Consider the following 21,186-nt stretch of genomic DNA (forward strand, 5'->3'; position numbering starts at 1 on the left):
GGGTACTAATTCCCTGGTCTAAATAATTACTCTATTTTATTTGTGCTTCATATGGAGAGTGTCCCCTAGCCCCTGTCTACTTGTGTTGGTCTAATATGGACCCTGTCTCCTGCTTTCTGGCCTTTTTGAGTTTCTATTTTCAGTTTCTCTCTTCTTTTTCTACTTCTTCATCTTTCTTTATTCTTTGCCTCATCTTAAAGAATAGGTGTGATTCATTTTAAATTAAAGACCATAGGAAGAAACCATTTCAATTCCCGTTTCCTCAGGGCTGGTGCTATATTTGAACTGCTGGGGTCATTTGTGGTAAGGAAAGAAGAGGTGTGAAGAGATGAATAGAATCACCAGAGATGTAGATAGATTAACCAAAGCAAGGTTGTGTGTGCTCAAATTGGATGGTAGAGCATCAGGAGTGAATCTAGTCAGTCACAGCCAATTCCAGACTCTGGGCCAACTAGGTCCAGCCCATAGCCCTTCTTCAGATGGGTGGGGTAAGATTACAATGGACTCTCAGTGATGGTGGATCATTTTGACCACATTGAATTTAATGTTTATTACATGTGTCTTGAAGAGAGTATGAGTGTTAGATCAAGGAGTTGTAGAAGTCACAGGCATCATTGAAAAAAATTGCAACAGACTGAAAAACAAACCATGAAAGAGAGCCTTTTTTTTATTGCAACACAGAGTTAGCTGTCAATGAAAGGGAGCCATGACTGTTGCGTGGCAGGTACTGAGTGAGGCATTTTAAGTCACACTAGACATTCAGAAAGTTGTTATCCTCACTTTAAAGGTGGAGCCTTTGGAGCTCGAAGAGTTTGAGAACCATGGAGTGTCATGCTTTATAAGTGGTGAAGCTGAGATTGGAACACAGATCTCTGTTTATAAATTCCTCAGGAGCCTGTGGACTTGAGAAGATCATGAATCCTCTTGGCTCCACTGGGTTTTTATGGGTGATGGATTCTGAGGGATGAAAGGAGGATGTGTTACCACATTGGACTCTACCGAGTGGCTGAAGGCCATGGCTTGATTAGTTATTTCTTGCCACACATCTGCCGGCTACAATTTCAAGAAAGGGATTTGAGTCCCAGGCAGAGGCGGAAGCTGGCAGCAACTTCCATAAACTTACTGGCAGACCGTGGATTAGCTGCCCTCCCCTTTGGCAACCATCTTGGGCCCCTTATGCTCCCAGAAGGGGAGTTGCAGATGCAAAAGGGAGTGAACACAAAGGGGCAGCTTAAGAGGAAAATGGTCAGTGCAGAGTTTCCTTAGGATCATTCCTTGAGTTGGCTACTCGCTGCTCTCTTACTCCCAAACTAATGCTGTCCTCAAAAAATTGTAGCTATTTCCCGAGGAACTGTGTCAGGCACAGTGTGAGGTGCTGACAATCTTAATGGAACTCCATGTTCCTCCTCTGTGCCCCTAAGGTAACTCCCTAGTGAATATCACTATCAGGGCACTTGCAGGGTTAACTGTGTATGTCTGTCTCTGCCTTTCTCTGTGTGTGCTCCTAATGATTAGCAGTGTTTAAAAGTGGTGGTGTGGGGATGAAGAAATGAGGGAAGAACCATAAGAAGCTCATATACTACATTACAGGGAGACAAGTAGACCTGAAAGCAGATAGGTCTGTTAAAAGTGCAGTGACATAAGTCTACAAAAGAATGCAAAAAAAGAAACAAAACTGGTGAGTTCAGAGTAGGGGTGGTGGCAAGAAAAGGATTGAGTGGGTAAATTTTTGAGATCATTTTAAAGATAAATAGATGAGGGCTGGGGATATAGCTCAGTCGGTAGAGTGCTTGCCTTGCAAGTTCAAGGGTTCAATCCCAGCATTGCAAAAAAAAAAAAAAAAAAAAAAAAAAAAAAAAGTAGATGATGGCTTGCTGGACAGTTGGGGAGATGGGGATGGGGTGGAAGCATTATAGGTAGAGAAATAGTTGAGTGAAAATATGCATCATGGTAACACAGGACCGCAGTGCGAATCATGGAGATGTGGAGCTGGGTAGAAAGTTTGGGGATAGAAAGTTCAAGAGAAGCGAATCTGTGTACTGTGCAAAGGAGCTTCCACTTTCTCCCAAGGACAATGGAGTGCTGTTAGAGGGTTTTCAGCACAAGAGTGATTTAAATAGAACTACTTAAAAAAGAAGAAGGAGACCTCAGTTGATGATTATGTTCAGAAATGTTTGACAAGGTCAAGATCAGAGCGGACAAGTTTTTTAAGGAGAAGGGACAGTGGATAGTATATGGAAAAGCACAGAGGTCAGATAGAAGCGTGGTTCATGAGAAAATGTAGAGAGCAGAGGCCGTACAGGAGTCCCAAAGAGAAAATATTAGGGTCAGAGCCGCAGCAGGGAGCATGGGAAAGAGGGGGTGACGCAGGGGAACTTGAAAAGACAGAAGGCAGGTATCGACTAGATACGTGGCTTAGCTTGAGTGACTGGAGGGACAGTTACGCCACTCATGGCAACAGACGAGATGCAGATGAGCACGTTTGGGATGGTTTGGGAAGGAGAGTTTTGTACATATTGTTTTGAGGTGCTTGAGGAACCCCAGTAGTAGGCAGTGTGCAATTTCAGTATGAGTTCTGAACTCTAAATGAAGGTACTGGAGTCAGAAATATATTGAGGGAATGAAGGAGGTTAACTGGGGGCATCTCATTCAGTGTATTCTGGAATCAACTGTACCAAGTATAAAACCCTGGGCTCGAGGGAGGGCATCCACCTCTAAGAAGCAGGAAGTGAAGGAGGAGCCAGGAAAGGAACTACCGAGTTTCCACATTTATGACTGGGAAAGACAGAGAGAAAGTAGAAAGAACCTGGAGAGTGTTAAATCTGAAGCGAAGCCTTAATGGAACTTAAAGTTCATAAGTCAACAAAGATGGTGAGGTTGAAATACAGCAGAAGTAACAGTAGCATCTTAAAAGAGATGACAGGATGGGGTAAAAAATGGGTGAAGGGGACTGGGAATATAGCTCAGTTGGTAGAGTGCTTGCCTCGCATGCATAAGATTCTGGGTTCAATCCCTGGCACCACCAAAAACAAAACAAAACAAAAAAAATGGATGAAGGGATGATCTCTTGAACTCATGCTGAAGAGCATGTGTGTGCTCACATGAAGCCACACACTGGGAAGAAGGTACGGAGGCTTCAGAATTCCTCATGGGTTTAGGGATGCAGATGCTCACCTGTTAACTTTGGTTTTCTCAGGAAAGTAAGAGGCAAATTCATTTTCTGAAAGATGGGTCCAAAGGTGGGAACGGAAGAGGAAACTGACGAAGGGGTGGAAGAGCGTGTTTGGGACTTGGGAAAGGGGCCCAACAGGTATGGACACAGTAGAGGACGGGATGGGTTCCATGGAGTCTGGTGTATCTGCTCTCTTCCTTGAGGAAGTGAAAACACATTTCCGACTGTCAGAAAAAGGACAGACCTTTCCAAAGAACAAAAAATCAGCTAAAAAGCATATTCTGTCCTAGCAAAGTATGAAGATCCGCACAGCTTTTATGTCAAGGTACATAATAAAAGTCCATCAAACTAAGCATTGGGAGATGTTCAGGCTGGAATTATCAGTATCCAAAGATCAAAGGTGAGAGAAACAGCAAGATGGACCCTGGATAGAACACAAGGTGACGTCAGTCACCTGTCACAGCAGCGGTGCAAGGATTCGCTCCCATTCTGCGGGCTCTCTCTCTTCATGCTCTTAGTTTTCTTTGTTCTACAAAAGCTTTTGAATTCAATGCTCTTCCACTTAGTGATTCTTGGTTTACGGGTCTTGTAGGAAGTCAGTTACTGCACCAGTGTGTTGGAGTGTTAACCCTGTATTTTCTTCTAGCAGTTTCAGTGTTTCTGGATTCCTAAGTCTTTGATCCATTTTGAGTTGACTTTTGTGCAGGGTGAGAGATAGGGATCTAGTTTAATTCTTCTGCATATGGATATTCCGTTTTCCCAGCACCATTTGCTTAAAAGGCTGTATTTTCTCCAAGTTATGTTTTTGGCACCTTTGTCAAGGGTCAGATGACTCTATCTTTGTGGATTTGTCTTTGTCTTCTATTCCATTTTTTTGGTCTTCATGTGTGTTTTTATGCCGATACCATGCTGTTTGTGTTACTATAGCTCTGCACTATAATTTGAGATCTAGTATTGTGATACATATACCACAAAGAATCTCACTTCTGTATATAACTATAATATATTAATTAAAATAATAATAATAATAATAGAAGGGAGATCAGAAGAGTACAGCAAGCACATCAGGGGAAGGGTTGAGGAGAAGGAAGGGAAATGAAATTGATCAAACTATGTTATGTACAAATATGCATAATGAACTCCACTACTATATATAATTACAATGCACCAACAAAATCAAGATGATGTTGTTCCCCTAAGGAAAAAAATATACAAAATATTCCAAGCCCATGTGAATAACTTATACTGCTATGCTTGTAGTAAGACAGGTTTGGAGACCATAACTTTGCAGTGACACACTTTTAAACCCTTGTGCAGATGCCTAGCTGCTCATCCACAGAGTGGTGTCAGAAAGCAGATGGCCAGTATGGCCCAAAGCAGAGGGCTTCCATGTCCTGGGTAGCAGGAGGACACAGCGAGGCTCCTTCTCTGGAGAAGCAGCTGAGTCCTAGGAGGAAGGCCAGTGACCAATTAATTGGCGCAAAAGCTTGAGCATCCTTTTCACAGGAAGACAGACAATGTCCTGGGAGGTTGAATCAAGACAAAACATATAAATTAGGCTCCACTCGTCAATTTAAAAAATCTAGTAATAGAAATGTACTGTCTTGATATGATTTAAAATTTTTCCCTGAAGTCAACAGCCAATATCATTCTTCAAAGTAGTATAAGAAAAGCATTTTTATTACAGGTAAGGTGGAATAAAGATGACTGTTAATCACAATAATTTACTTAATGCTGTTCTGAAATTGTAGCCAATGAAAAAGAGCAGAAAAGAGAAATAATAAATGTGATTGAAGAAGAAAGAAAAATTGTCATTATTTAGAAAGTATTTCTAGAAAAATTGTTTATAGAAATAATATTTAAATATAATAAATAAATAGAAATATTGTTTCTAGAAATACTGTTTCTAGAAATCAGTTTCTGGAAAACTCAAGAAAATAAACTGAAAAACTAAACAATTTTTAAACAATTTAAAATTTAAATAATTGAAAATAATTATAAAGTTTACAAAGATGGTTATTTACAAAATGAAGATATAAAAAGTTTACTATGTGCTGGAAATGATGTTAGACACCATAATGGAAAAAAAAAAAAAAAAAGGCCTGCCTAATAGAGTAACATAATTTAAAATATATAGACATAAATTTAATAAATGTTCTGCAGAAGCTACATGAAAAACAATTAGAAAATTTTACTGAGAGACATAAAAATCTTAAATAAATTGAAGCTCCTGCTATGTTCATAAAAGATAAGATATAGTATTATAAAGATAGTAATAGTCCCTGAACACGTAAATTAATGTGATTTATAAACAAATTCCCAATTGTTTTATGAAACTCATTTAAATTATTTTAATATCACTTTCATATCTGAATTATGAAAATTGCCCAAAAAACTTTGAAAAGAAATGAATGAGAGGGAGGAGCTGAAGAAATAGCTCCATTTGGAGAGCGCTCGCCTAGCATGCACAAGGACCGCGGTTCAAATCCCCAGCGGCTCAAAGGAGAAAAAAAAAAGAAAAATCTGCAGAAATGAATGAGAGGGAAATTATACTACCAGAGAGTGAACAATTATAGTAAATACATATTTGTATATTCACAGATAGAACCAGAAATGAACCCCAGTGTAATTAAAGAACTTAGAATGCATCAAGTTGAAATTTGAATTTGTGAAAAAGATGATCTTTTCCAGGAAGCCAAGATAAATGGTGGAGCCAAGTCACATTCTCTACTAGTCGCAGTTGGAAGTGCATGCATTTGAGGCCAACCTGGTAATGATGCACTACCTCGGTTCCCTTTCCTCTTCCCTGTCTCATTGTCCCCTGCCCTTCTTGTTAAAGCCCTGGAATCCCTGTCCTTTCAAACCCTGAACATGGGCATTGCCTCAGGCTCTGTTCTATAAGGAAATGGAACTAAGACATTTCCATTTCTTGCCTTGTAAGTCATATATGGATGAGAGCATTGCAGTGTAAAGATAAAATTCATAAAATAGCAAAAGGAAACTATTAGCTTATCTGTTTATCCACTGAGGTGTGGAAAATCTACTGCAAGAATTTAATAGATTTGAATTTATACAAATGTAGAACTTTTGCAGGTTGAAAATACCACAAATAATGAAGTGACATATAATAAAATATAAAATATTTAAATGTCTTTGGAAAAATAAAATGGATGTTAATACATTGATATGTTAATATATAAAGAGCTCATATAAATCAATAACAGACTCACTAAAAACATAGACTAAGAACTTGAGCAAGTAAACCACAAAGAAGCAACACAAGTGATCCAAAAGAATATGAAAAAAAAAATCAGGCTCACAAAAGTCAGAGAAATGCAAATGAAAACCACAATGATTTATTATGTTCTCAATATATTCACCAAGATTAAAATCAAAGGCAGTCCCTAAAATTGGAGAGGTTGCTAGGTTTTTTGCAGACTACTAGAGGTTTATAAATTGATACATTCTTTCCAGATATATATAAATATATATATGTAATATATATATATTTTCCAGATATATATATATGTGTGTGTGTATATATATATATAATCAAAATGTTAATAAAGTTCTTATCCATTAAACTGATAAATCCATGTATAATAATTAATCCTAAAGAAATAAACAGGGCTCTAAGATTTATAACTAAGAATATTCAGAGCAACACTTTTTATAGTAAGAAACAACTAGAAGCAAAATAAATTCAGAGCAACACTGTTTATAATATCAAATAGCTAGAAACAAAATAAATACCAAATAAAGGGACCAGCTAAGTAACATTTTTTCATATTAAGAAGATATGATTCTCTACACTTATTTCACATTGTTTTAAAAACATGAAAGGTTGTGACAAAATAATTTCAAAATATGCAGAATATAAAAACCTTATAAAATAACAAAATAAATTTTCAAGTACAAAAACCCAAAATGCTTATATAGCATATGAAACTGACCTTCTTCTCTCTCTTCATATTCCAAGATAAAACCAAATTAAGCTAAATAGGAACTGGAAGGACAAAATTAAAAAATTAAAAGCAAGTTTCTCAGGATATCTTTTAAAAATAATTCTTGTTAACTTCACTATCATAAAATATTATTAATATTATTTATAAATGATTTTGGATTTAAACTTAAGTGTAGAAGCTAAAATGATAGATTTCTAGAAGAAAGTTCAAGAAAATATTAGAAATTTTGAAACAAGCAAACATTCCTTACATAGAACATAAAAAACTCAAACTGTAAAAGAAAAAACAGATTGCAATTGAACTTTATCAAGAATTTAAAACTTTTGCTCTTCAAAAGATATCATTAAGCTATGAAAAGGCAAAACATGAAACAAAAGCATTTGTATACTTTTATTTGGCAAAAGAATTGTATCCAGAATACATGAAGAGCCCTTAAAAGTCAATAATAAGACAGCTTAATTTTTAAAATGAGCAAAAGATTTGAACAGATTCTACAAAAGAAGATCTACAAATAATAATAAGTGTATGAAAAGAAGATCAAAATCTTTAGTTATTAGGGAAATGCAAATTCTACCACAGTGAGAGATCACAGCACACCCAGTAGAATGCATAATATTAGAAAGACTCATAAAACTAAGTGTTGGCAAGGATGTGCATCAAGTGGAACTCTCTCGCACTGCTGGTAGGACTATACATTGGTGGCACCACTTTGGAAAACGGTTAGTTTCTTGCAGAGGCAAATGTGGAGTTCCTACCCTGCCAGTCACCTCACTTCGAGTATTTTATCTTAAAGAAATGAAAACATATACGCACACAAATTGTTCACAATGATCATGGTGTTTATTTGATATAGCCCCCAAATGGAAATAATCTAAACATACATCACCAGGTGATTACAGAAACAAACTGTGGCATATCTGTGTAATGTTACTCAGCAACAAAAAAGAATAAGTAAGAACAAAAAAATTCTTGATATCATCCATATGGATGATTCTCAAAGTGCTTATCTAAGTGAAGGAAGCCAGACACAAAAGAGCACATACAGCCCATTTATTTACAATAAAATAAATTTAAAAAAATAAAATAAATTGATCTGCTGTAAGTAAAATTAAAAGAAAAAGAGCACATACAGTATAATCAACTTTATATAAGATTTTAGAAAGTACAAACTCATCTATAGTTGTCGAAAGTCTATGGCCCAAAGGCAAGGGGAAGGACGGTGCTCCATGGAATTTGGGGGAATTGTGAACATATATTCCATCTTGATTTTGGTGGCTATTTCACAAGTACATACATTTCTCAAAACTCATTTAATCATACAGTTTAAATAGCTGTAGTTATATATAAATTATATATCAGTATAGTTAATAATAATATTTTCTTCCTGTATTCCCTGCTGAATGAGATCTAACCAATTCAATTACTGATTAGCTTATTGTCTTTTCTACTTAATGTTGCATTGTCATAATAGACTAAAGAATGCAACTGTAATTACACAATTGTAATTGCTTCTCTTTGTGTGTGTGTTTGCATGTGTGTGTGTTCATGTGTGTGTGTGTGTTTTGTGTGTGTGTGTGCATGTCTGTGTTAACAAAAGAAGAAGAGATTGCAGATTCCCAGTTGTTAGATTTTTGATAAGGAGAAAGCACCTAAGTTATGGTATCCAGAATGCAGATGGGACTGTGGCCCTGGAGCAAAGACTGGACACCGAGAAATTTGAGGTGGCTTTGTGATAGGCGGAGCAGACTGATGGCCTCAAATGTTGTTCCACAAACATAAAATGTTGCCTCTGAAGAAGGTCCTGGATGGAGTCGCAGTTGAGACACCAGGGTTCAATGTAGAAATCAACTGAGACATTAATGAAGAATTTCAGAGATACCAGAGAAGGTCAAAGGATAGACAGAACATTCCAGATTGAAGGAAGTCTCTGTGTGCTCCCAGGGGGGTTTCTGGCTCACCTCTCCTCTGATGCACAGGAAGGGTGCTGCTATCACTAATGGTTGGTTATCCTCTCCACCCTAGCTCCTCTTCCAAACCTCAGATATCTGGCAACTGTCTAGACGTCCCATGAGGAGAGATTAGGAAATGGAGGTGCTCATGTAATGACAGTGGGTAGGTCTTTGTCTGGTTTGGGTAAGAAGTACCAAATCTGGTCTCATTCCAGCTATTGGAGGCTCAGTACTCATGGTGCAGATCTATCTCCATCAAGCAACCTCTAGGGTCCTCCCTTGCTAAAAGCACAATTTTATTTTGTGTATAATGTGTCCATTAAGGGCCCTTTGCTTTCTACTGGCAGAAAATGTAGTCCTGCTAAGGAGAATCCCATGTGCCTGCTAAGTGGGTTGTGAGGTTGGAACTGTTGCTGAGAAGATCTATGCCAAATAAATTTTATTATAATGACTTTGGTCTGTATCATCAGTCTTAGATAATTGTGCTGCAGCAGACGTGACTTCTTTTCCAAAGGCAGGCTGTTAGCATGCATGACATAATAATGCCATGATTAATCTGACCCAGCCCCCACTAGAGGGTCAAGAGGTACCAGTTCACAGGCTAACATAACTACTGCAAAAATTATACATCAACCCAGCATTTGGGGGTGAGCCATCCATCCTAAAATGCATTGTTAAGAGCAGTACCCAAAGGAAAAAAATAAACTTGGATCCCTGGACCTCTGTAAAGAGGACAATTAACAGATTATAAATGGGGTCCTTTTCTGATATTTTAATTTGGGATTTCAGAATGTAAACTTAGGTTACTGAAATCATTATTGCATCATTATTGAGACTTCCGAAATATTCCCCATACACCTTACACTTACTCCTACTTTTAAAAGCTAGATAGAAAAACTATAGACAGTACTACTGAGTGATACTTTCCAAATATTTGAAACCAATCCCTACACAATCACTCATGCACTTGATTAACTTTAATTGCCAAGAACGAGGGAAAGAACACCTTTCCTATTTTTTGATGTTTTGTTTTTGATCATGGTTGTAGCCCAACTATGAAAAATTGGCTTTGGGAGAGAGTCATTAGCCAGCTAATTAGTTAAAGTCTGTTTGTATTTTTATTTTCAAGGCATTTATTGGTATTAACTTAAATGTTCTGTTTCCTCTGGAGATATTAGGGCCCACACAAGGGTAGTAAGACAATCAAGGAGAGCATTGAGTGTGGAGCCCTGCAGAGCTGACTCAAATCCAGGCCTGGGCTCTATCCTGCATTATTCCAGCAGGGAAAAAGATAGTAGTATCCAAAATGGTAGGAGGTACTAGGTGGGGGGAATTTTCCTAGGGCCCCCTAGAAGCATAGGAGTCAAGATATATAGGGAAGAATTAGGCTTGGAGAACCAGGTTCTAAAAGTTTTACATTGAACTCTGACAGCAAATTTAGGAAGTAGATAATATTATTGTCCCTGTTTTTCAGATGAGGAAACTGAGACACAGTAAATAACATGTGTAGGTTCACATAGCTGAAAGTGGGTAACAAGGATTTCTATCCAGGCAGCATGGACAGAAGAGCTTTTAGGTACATTATGGTTAAGTGGTATGTAGCATCAGAAGTTGCCAAGGTGGCATTAGTCACACACAGATGCTCTATAGGTGCTCAAAAAGTGTTAAATGCTATGAGTTTATTTGGATCTCATAGTAGAGACAATGTCAGTTGGTGTGTGTAGATTTTAAAGCAAATGATAGTAGTAAGTGGGTTACTAATTAATGAACAAAATCTTTGTTCTTCTCCCCCCTAGTCAAGATGGTTAATATTGAACCCTAGTCTGTGAGCCAGAGTTACAGAGGTCTGTGTGGTGTTCAAAGCCACATAGGTGAGGTGCAGAGGAAGAAGAGACTGTTCCCCCAAATCACATAGGACCTTAGTTCTTTGGTTTGCTCTCATAATTTTACTTTTTTGTGTGTTACCTAGGACCACTGAGCCACATTCCCAGTCCTTTTTGTTATTTGAGACAAGGCCTTGCTAAATTGCCCAGGCTGGCCTCAAACTTGCAATCCTCCTACCTTGACCTCCCAGGTAGCTGGGATTATAGCAGTGCAACACCACACCCAACTTGCCTTCATAATTTTGTTATTATTATTATTTGTACTGTGGATTGAATCCAGGGGCACTTAGCCGCTGAGCAACATCCCAGCCCTTTTTTTTTTGAGACAGGGTCTCACTAAGTTGCTGAGGGCCTTTTAAATTGCTGAGACTGTTTTGAACTTGTGATCCTCCTGCCTCAGCCTTCTGAGTTGTTGGGGTTATAGGCATGTGCGACCGTACCCGGGTTTGCCTCCATAATTTAAAAATAACTAGTTTAAAAGAATAACTTTGGAGTGGAAGTAGGTAGATTCCAATTTGTTAATCAACAAAATTGAAAAAGTAACCAACTGGATTGATAACTTCTAATCAATGATTGCAAAATTAAGAAAGGGATTTTAATTGGTTACTGATTTTCTTGCAGAACCCCAATTTCCAACTATTTGTTTAAGAACTTGAATGTAAGGACAAACGCTAAGGCCCAGTCTATTCATTTTTGCATTTGTTGGGTTAGGAGAGGGGAGGGGTAAAGTTGGGAGGCAGAGGAGTCTCTCCAGAGAGACTGAAGGGTTTCCCCAAGACTGAATGCTCTATGATTGCAAAGTTGCATTTTCCAAAGTAGGGAGGTTTGGGGGAATGGGTGGGGCCAGGAAAATGCCTTGTTTGGCTGGGGTAGAGGCAGGTGAGGTGCACACCTTACTCAACACTTCGTTTTTCCAAGGTGCACCTTGCTGGATTGGTTTTGTCTTTGTTTTGTGCTGGGATCGACCCAGGGCCTCGCACATGCTAAGCGAGTGCTCAACCACTGAGCCACTCCCCAGCCCTGCTGGACTAGTTTTTGTTTTGTTCGTTTTTGTTGTTGTTGTTTTGGGGTACTGGGGAGTGAATCCAGGGGCGCTTAACCACTGAGCCACATCCCCAGCCCTATTTTGTATTTCATTTAGAGACAGGGTTTCACTGAGTTGCTTAGCACCTAGCTTTTGCTGAGGCTGGCTTTGAACTCACGATCCTCCTGCCTCAGCCTCCTGAGCCACCGGGATTAAAGGCATGTGCCACCATGCCTGACTTGGACTAATTTTTAAAGAACCATAATTTATAGTATACTTGGTGAAGGAACCCAAATAAATTTATATCCTTTCTCCATTTACATAAAATTGAAACTTTTAATAGTCATTCCTTATTTGAATTTGATATTTACAGACCACCATTCCATAATGAAGGTCTGTGATTTTCCAGCAAATTTCTTTCTTTCTTTTTTTTTTTTTTTTTGCCTTTTAACATTTCTGTCTCTGTAACTTTGGGAAGACTGTATCAGGGCTTACATGGTTAATAACAGCAAACTAAAGCAAATAATCACCTTCTAGTACTTCTTTCAGCATATTCTAATTTTTTAATGGAGAAAATGCATTCTTAAATTAAATATGCATAATAAGGAATACTAATAATAAGAATAAAGTGGAATATGTGAGAATGAATCTAGTGTTGTAAGCAAAATGCATTTGATTTGCTAAGGATAAAAGCTGGCTTGAATCAGTAAGAATCAGTGCAAAAAAGAAAAGCCTCATAATGTTCATAAATTGTCCATAATTGTATGGATTTTAAATATAAAAGTTGGCAGTGGCAAAAGCTAAAAGCCATTAGGAGAGATACTATTGTGCAATACACCAGGAGCAGCAAGTCACAATCTTACGAAAAAAACCCTAGCTAGAGTTTTCTAAAAATTTGATAACCACACTTGAGACTTGTCTTGATGTTTACTACAATGCACGCATTGTTCCGCATGGCATGGCCTAATGCATATATGAATCATATTTGAAAAGAGCTACTAATTAACATGAATAGTCTTCTTCCATGAAGGTCGTTTATTGCAAAGTTCTTTCTTCTTTTTTTTTTTTTTCTTTCTAGCTGAATGTTGCTAAAGGAGTCCTCGACAACAGCCATTAGTTTAAGAGACTAGTCTGTTTTCCCTCTGACATTGGGTCATAGTTTTAAAGAGTCTTTTTCTTATGCCAAGAAGTCATAAAAATAATATTTAAAGGCAAGAGAGAGACGAGAAAGAAAAAGAAAAGAGCAGATGAGAAGAACAGGGAAGGAGGAAAAGGGGAGAGGGAAAATCATCTTTCTCTTATGGAGCAGTTCACCACGCAACCCAATCCATTCATTAAGTTTCATTCTGCCATCAACTTTTCATTCAAACAGTATTTAAAAATTATTTTACTGAACTTATTCAACTTCATTTCAAGTGGGATTAATTGGGAGATTTTTTTCTCTGAGAATGGTGTTAGCCAGCGTTTTTCTAGAGTTCACTACAATGGGTTTTCCAGATATGTAAAAGAACTTTGGGACTTTGTTCTACTATTCTGGAAAATTTGGTATCCTCCACTTTTGCAAGTTTGGGTCCAGTGAGTTTTTTGACTTAGCCAGGATGAAGGGATTCCCAAGGTTTGTCAGGAAATAGTATTACTCTGTTCCAAAAATGTCTTCTAGCTAAATACCTTCGGTTGGAGCTTTTCTCCATTTGAAATGGTTGGTTTTATGTGTTGACTCAGCTAGGCTGTATGCTCAGTTGTTTGGTTAAACTCCAATCTATATGTTGGCATGAAGGTTTTTAAGAGATGACTAGTATTTGGATCAGTAGACTTTGAGTAAAGCAGATTACCTTCCATGGTATGGTGGGCTTCATCTAATCAATTGAAGGACTTACAAGTGAAGATTGAAGTTTCCTAAAGAAAAGAAATCCTACCTTGAGACTACATTGTAGAAGCACTGCCTACATTTTCAGCTCACAGATTTCAGACTCAAGTTGCAATACACGCCAACTGCTGCATGAATTTCCAGCCGGCTGGTGTTGGTGTACTCTACAGAATCGCCAGTCCCCACAATCCTGTCAATCAATTCTCTGACTGATTACATCATCATGTATCTCCATCCTATTTGTTCTGATTAATTGGAGAACCCTAAATAATCTAATACATCATTGAAGTACAACTAGCAATAAGCATCTCATACAAAATGTGCTCTTTCATATACTCAGCATCTAAAATAAACCTGAATTTTGAACCAAGTTTGCCTGATGCAAAGATAAGACGTAGAGTATTTTTAAAACGTTACTGGTATAGTCAATTTTCCGTTATTATAACAAATTCCTGAGATAAATCAACTTAAAAAGAGAAAAGGTTTTTGGGGTTCATGGTTTCAGAGGGGTCAGTCCCTGCCCAATTGGCCCCATTGTTTTGGGCCTATGGCAGTATAGTACCTCATGACAGGGCTACTTGGCAGAGCAAACTATTCACCTCAGGTGGCTGGGAAGCAAAAAAATGAGAGACTCTACAATTCCCTTTGAGGGCGAGTCCCCATGACCTAAAACCTCCCACTAAGCCCTACCTATTTCACCACCTTTCAATAGTACCCTGCTGAGGACCAAGCCTTTAACACATGGGCCTTTGGGGGATGTTCCAGATCCCAACTCTAACATGCACATTATTTTTACTGGTCAATCTACCTAGAAAAGTTCCCGAGATTTGTCAGTTTCATAGCTTTTCCAATGTCCGAGGTCTGTGAATGCATTCTGTGACTGTTTTTGGAATTCACTAGATCATCCCAGCAAGGACTGATTTTTGGAAGTATCAGGCAGAAGTTCTCACACTGAGTTGGTCCTGTTTACCTTCAAATATTAAGTTTTCAACCACATAAATATTTTACAAGTTGAAATAAAATAAAAGGCCTCCAACTGTCCCTTCAGCCCAACTCTCTTCCCCCAGACTCCTTCTCTTGCCAGTCAGCCAGGGAAAGGGACACAATGGTGGGGGAGGGGAGGAAGCCCCTCAGGCATCGCCTTCTCTATTTTCCTGGTGTCCCCATAAATGGAGTCAATCTACAAACATCGACATATTTATCAATGGTTTGTCAGGTACCAGGCTTTTTCCTATGGGATGTTGCCCTGGAGATCGCACATGGAGGGTGGGGAAGAGAAGCAGGTATTGTCTAACGACATGAGGCAGAATGTGATCTGTGCCCAAAGATGGGAGCCTAAGTGACTGAGAGAGATGGAGCAGGTGCGTCCAGCACAATGATCCAGAGCTGACCCAGCCTCTGGAGGGCAGAACCCCTGGTTAGGCAGAGAAGGGAGGAGGGAGGTTGGTCAGTGAGAGGGTGAGGAAAGGATGACCTGAAAGTGGACAGGGACACAGTGTGCTCTGTGCTGTCTCTAGCTGGCCACCAGTGCCGTGGGGATCATGATGGGAAGGATAGGTGGAGGCCAGGGAACGGCAAGAGTGAAATCCAGGGGGACTTAAATTGGACGGTATTGATAGGTCATTGGAAACCTTTGCCTGGGGAGATGTTGGTTATTTTCTAAACCTCCCTTCCCTGGAACTGAACAGGCTGCCTCAAACATCTTTGCTGGAAAAGTCTGATTTTATCATTAAGAAACCAGTCCCTTAAAAACTGGACCAGTCCCTCTCCAAATGGCATCTTGCCCTTGCGCAGAAACACGTCTAGGAGGGGGAGCCTGACCAGGGCTGGGGAGGCAGCAAGGCGGAGGAAGGAAGAGTCTCGGAATCCATGCAGCAAGGGTGTTGCAGTGTTTCCCAGTTTGGGAAGTTGAATTCTTCACGGTTTGCTTGGCTGTCAGAACGCTTCACGTTTTTATTTGTGAACATACATGGTGATCATCCTTAAGACAAAAAAATCTGATGGCAGGTCCCTCGATGCCCTTGTTCAGAGCAGATGTTGCAATCAGAGCTGGGCTTTCAATTCTCACCCCCGAGACGTCGTAAATTGTATTAGGCGGCTTCTCTTCCCCACCCTCCATGTGCACATCTGACTTACGACGACAGTGTTGGAGGCAAGAAGTGGAAAGAAGACAAACCTGTCCCATCTGTAGATCACCAAGGCAGAATCATCATCTGCCTTGGTGGCCATCGCCCTCGGCTCTTGTGACAACCAAGGCAGACTCGACTTACCAGGGTAATCAAAGAGAGAGAGATGCACACACTCCAATCACCAATGTGCAATGGCCTCGTGGAGCTAAGACTGGCTCTGCACTCAGAGAGACCAAGGGCTCATGGGTGCATGGAGGTTGAACTGGCTAGAGACGTTTCTCTTCTCATCAGGGCAAGACCTCAGCATCCCAGACTGGGCCCTCTCACCTCTCCTTGAACTCCTCTGCTGGCTGGAGTTTGGACACCCCGACTTGTTGTTTGGGCTTTGCTGGATATAGCCTAAGTCTAGAGGGCAGGGTGGAAATTGGATAAACAGCCACACTGACTCAGGGGAGTTTTTTTTTTTTTATGCAAACATCTGTTTCTTGAATTTGGCCATGGTAAGACCTAGGGGAAGGGGGAATGCCAATTGATGAGCTAAAACCAGGAAGATACAGCCCCATTCTTTATTTCTGTCTCAGGAGCATACAGCCCATCTCCTTCCAGCATTACAGAAGGAGGAACCATTTCCAAGTTTCCTCTGATACTGGGTCTCTGCCCAACTCTCACTTGGGTGAGCTCACATGTGCGCTTTTTCTGGTGCATTGTTGTACCACGGATGTAACTTGCCTTGAAAGAAACTCCATGCCTGCTTCTAAAATTGCCATCTCAGAGTAGAGATGAGTAGAGATGTCGATGAATATTTACTAATCACTTCCTATGTGCCCAGCCCTGGGCAGTATGCTAACGTGCATCAAGAAGTAAAGAAGAATGAACCTTTGTATCTGTAAAACTTCAAGCTTTGATAGGAGCATTAGTAAGTGATAAAGAGTAACAACAGAGACAAGCTATGGTTTGGTGCTGTATTGCAAAGCACCAATATTAGTAGCCGTACTTACTCATGACAGAGGACAAGGGGGACCACCGAAGCTGGAGAAGACTCCAAGATGGAAGTTAGAAGGATGCCAAGTTCAAGGTGCTATGAAACTCTGAGCAGGCAAAACCTATGTTTGGTGGAGGAATTGCATGATTTGGCAAAAAGGGTTACTTAGTCAATTGATTGTCCACTTGCTAAGAGTTCACGGTTGGGGGACGTCTCTGTCCTCAATTACTAGTGAGGAGATGAAACTTGATAAGAGATAATAATACAGCTCATACTTATTTAGAACTTCCTTTAGGCTCTTTACATATTTTAGGTTATTTAAGTCTCTTAACAACTCTGCCATGTAGGTACCAGGAAGAGAGTGAGGCACAGAGAAGTTAAGTAACTAGTTTGAGGACACACAGGCAAGTAAGAAACTGAGCTGGGATCAAACCTAAGCCCACACTCTATGACACTGAATCTATGAGGAGAGTAGATGTGTGGGGAACCAGATAACAATGACCTTGTAGGAGGGGCAAGATTTCAAGGTGGGAGAGCATGTGCAGCAAAGAGGAAAGGAAGGGTGGACAGAATTTATTCTCAAACAATTTTTGTTGTTGTTGTTTTGAATCAATTTTAACTCCCATCCAGGTTTTGCTCCCTGGAATTCCGTAAAGATAGAGGGTTATGTGGACCCTCTTTGCATCTTTTGGTAGAACAGCCAACCAACCTACTTAAAAAAGTTATGATGTGAAGTTGGCACTCAGAATGAACTATATAGGGAGAGAGGGAAAAGGATGTGGTCAGAAAGGATTCAGGCTAGATATTCCTTATCAGAATGCCTCCCTCTTACACACATGATATTGCTAAAGTCTCATCATTAAGCACTCATTTCTCTTATTTTCTTTAATAAAGTCAATAGATCTTTCACTGAAAAGGGCATATGATTCAGTTATTTTAAACATAGAAATTTAGCAAAAGATTTCACTTTTCTCAGATGAATCCCCACTTAGAGTCTCCATATTTAGGACAAGAGATGAACTAGGCTGAGCAAAACTGGTGTCAGTGACATACGTGGTGGTCCCTTCTGCTGGCCTAGGCTTTGCCTTGTCCCATCAGCATCTGAGGCAATGTCCCAGAATCTTTGGACTGTGGAACTTTAAGAGAAGTATTTCATGTATCTCATTTAGTGTGAAGTAGCAGAATACCAACAGAATACCAATTAGAATAACCAATGACTTAAACAAAGGGTTTCATTTTTCTCGTAAATATGAATGCCTGAAGGTAATGAACGGGCTTGTCAGTGGTTCTATAGGTCAGAGATCTCAGAGCCAATTTCTTTGTGTTTTTCTTGGGTTTTTGCCTTGTGATCTATGGAAAGCTGCTTCAATTTTAGACATCAAGTTTTTGCCCAGGGAAAGAAGAAAGAAGGTCAGTGCCAGCCATATCTGTCTCCCAACTCAAGAAAATGAAGACTTTCTTATAGTTGACTTTTGCCTAAGTCTTCTTGGTCTAAACTATGCCCCATGATGACTTCAATCTGCAGAGGACTCTGGAAAAACAAATATTTAAGTAGTCATCCTGTGACTTCAAACAATGTTGGATTTTCTTCTTAAGGAAGGATGTAGGTGTGACTAATAGGTTCCTAATAGTGTAAACCATAACCTGATTGTACTTCGTGAAGGAACACATCACATTTTAAAGTTTTCATGATAGCAATTGCACATAAAATCAATTTATGCTAGGAAACAAATGACTTCCCTTCTGGAGGGAGCAAGAAAGCTTAGATTCCTGTAGGTTGCTATAGAAAAGAGAGAAAATGTAAGAAAAAAGATAGAAAAACATCACGAATAGATTACTGGCAGTTCATAGGTTTCTCCATGCAATTTTAACTAGGCGGACTTAATTCATCTAGTTAGGATATCGTGTTTTCTGGAACAATGAGCCTTTGTGCAGCTTCTTTAAACATAGTGGTGTTTCATCTCAAGTGTAAGCCGTGTAGCTTGTTTAACCAAATAAATTCACCTGATTACCCAGGAAAGTGATTTGCTGTAGCAAAACACTTAATAGATATATGATAGAACAGAGGTAAAATTCATCTCAGGAAAAGTGAAAATGTGTTCCTACACACACACATACAAGCATGCACGCTCACACAGAGTCATAAAGATAAAATCCAGCCAGGGCGCCTTTCTGCCAACAATGAATTCTCCTCCTCCGTCTCTCCTTTCCTGCTTTTGGGGCAGACGGGGGACAGTGCATCATGCCTGTCTTTGGATAGAGTCATGGAACTTTGGCAGTGGAGAGCTTGAATGAGTAGGGACTTGTCCTGAAAGACAGAACAAAAAGAAATTATTTATCATGTTTCCCTTTGTGTGTTAGTGTTTTGATTCTGAGGAGAGTATTAGTCCATGAAGAAATGCAAAATTAGGAAATATGCCAGATGGGTAATTAATGTGAATTTAAAATTTTATAGAGAGAGAACTGAGCTGTAGCTTGTATTTTTTTTTTTTTTTTTTTGGAAGGTATTTTAGTTTCCAAAAAATAAATATTAATAAATATTTATTAATAAATAAATAAATAATGGAGTTAATAAATATCTTGCATTACAGGGTTACCGTCTTCTGGGGATGAGGTTGGGTATGTTTTTTAATTCCCCTTCTTTTTAAAAAAAACAGACTGGAGGAGATAGAAAAGTAGAATGGGCCTAAAAATCCAAGCACAAGCAGAGGTGGACCCAGGCACCCTGGAGGAATGGGTCAAAGCTTTTTAAAATCATAATTGTCATTTGAAAAGCAAGTAAGCCATAAATCCAGTCTCCTCCCCTTGATTCTCAGTCAGTTGAGATTTAATGGTTCTCTCCATTCTCCAGCTAGAAGGAAATCTAAAAGCAGCACTTTCTAAATTTATATTTAAGTAAAATGGGTGAAATGTTCAGCCAGCTATTGGGGTAGGAGACTGAGATCACGTTAGAAAGGCAGCAAACAAGTCAGACCCCCAGGCAGTGGGTTTCAATGTCTTTGTCCCAAGACATTGGTGAGCTACAGAATCATGGGAGGGTTCGGCCATAGGTAATCTCTTAGCCAAATGGAGTCACACCGTCTGCAATAAAATACAAAATAAACACGAGTTGCACACAGTAAGGGTGTTTATAAAACTTTTCTTTCCATGATACATGTACGTCCTCGCACAAATTATGTTTCTTTACAGGATTCATAGTCAAAAAAGTTTTAAAAATATTGCTGCAGGGTTAAGTGTGAATGGGTGGTTACTCCTCACGTCGAAAAGCCAACTGAAAAGTGATGTGAGGGAAGGGAGATTTGGGGGAGAGGAGAGCAAGAGGCAGGAAGAGGAAGTGGAGGAGGGAGAGAGAGAATCTGCGTCTCCTCCTGTTCGTGTTAATAAACATCATGGCTCTTTAACTATGGGTATGTGTTATTTTCACATATATATTCATTATTATTTTCACATATATATTCTTCTACGTGAAGTTTATAAAAATTTTGCCAAGTTCTTCATTGACAAACTCCCTTTGGAATTTGATTGGTATCGCATTATGTTTTTAAAATAATCCGAAGAGAATTGACATCCTAGTTGAATCTGCCAATCTGAGGGTATGGGGTATGTCTTCACACATTTAGTTCTTTAGGCCCCTCAGATCTATTCAAAACCTTTTATTTATTTATTTTTTCCTTTCTTGTTATGATGACTCCTATGTGTTTGGCATATTTTGAATTTCTCTTTTTTTCTTCCTTTTTTAGGGGGTACCAGGGATTGAACCCTAAGTCACTTTACCACTGAGCCACTGAGCCATATCCCCAGCCTTTTTAAAAAGTTTTTTTTTAAATTTACTTATTTATTTTTATGTTGAGACAGTCTTGCAAAGTTGCTTAGACCCTTGCTAAGTTGCTGAGACTGGCTTTGAACTTGGGATCCTCCTGCCTCAGCCTCCTAACTTGCTGGGATTACAGGTGTTGGGCCACTGCACCCAACTTTTTTGTTCTATTTTGACATTCTTTCTCCTAGTATATTCTGTTCTAGGCTCACTGTGGCTGTTTCTGTGAAGTCTGGCCTCTGCTCATGCTGTTCTCTGTGCAGAGAGCCTTTCCTACATTCTTGAGAGGTGGTAGCACAGGAGTGACTTCCACTCAGCAGAGCTACCAAGCAAGGCTATTTTCACAGCAGCCTCTAACTGAACACTGAGCTCCTTATCTACAACTGCTTACTTTTCTCCAC

At 39.2% G+C, this 21,186-nt stretch overlaps 1 long non-coding RNA gene across 1 annotated transcript in view; it reads left to right on the forward strand.

The window, feature by feature from the left end:
• LOC306641864 overlaps positions 1-21,186 on the forward strand; it is a 178,567-nt gene that overhangs the window by 139,369 nt on the left and 18,012 nt on the right. The window lies entirely within an intron of this gene.

This window comes from Sciurus vulgaris (assembly GCF_902686455.1).
Source record: "Sciurus vulgaris genome assembly, chromosome: 12".
NCBI lineage: Eukaryota > Metazoa > Chordata > Mammalia > Rodentia > Sciuridae > Sciurus > Sciurus vulgaris.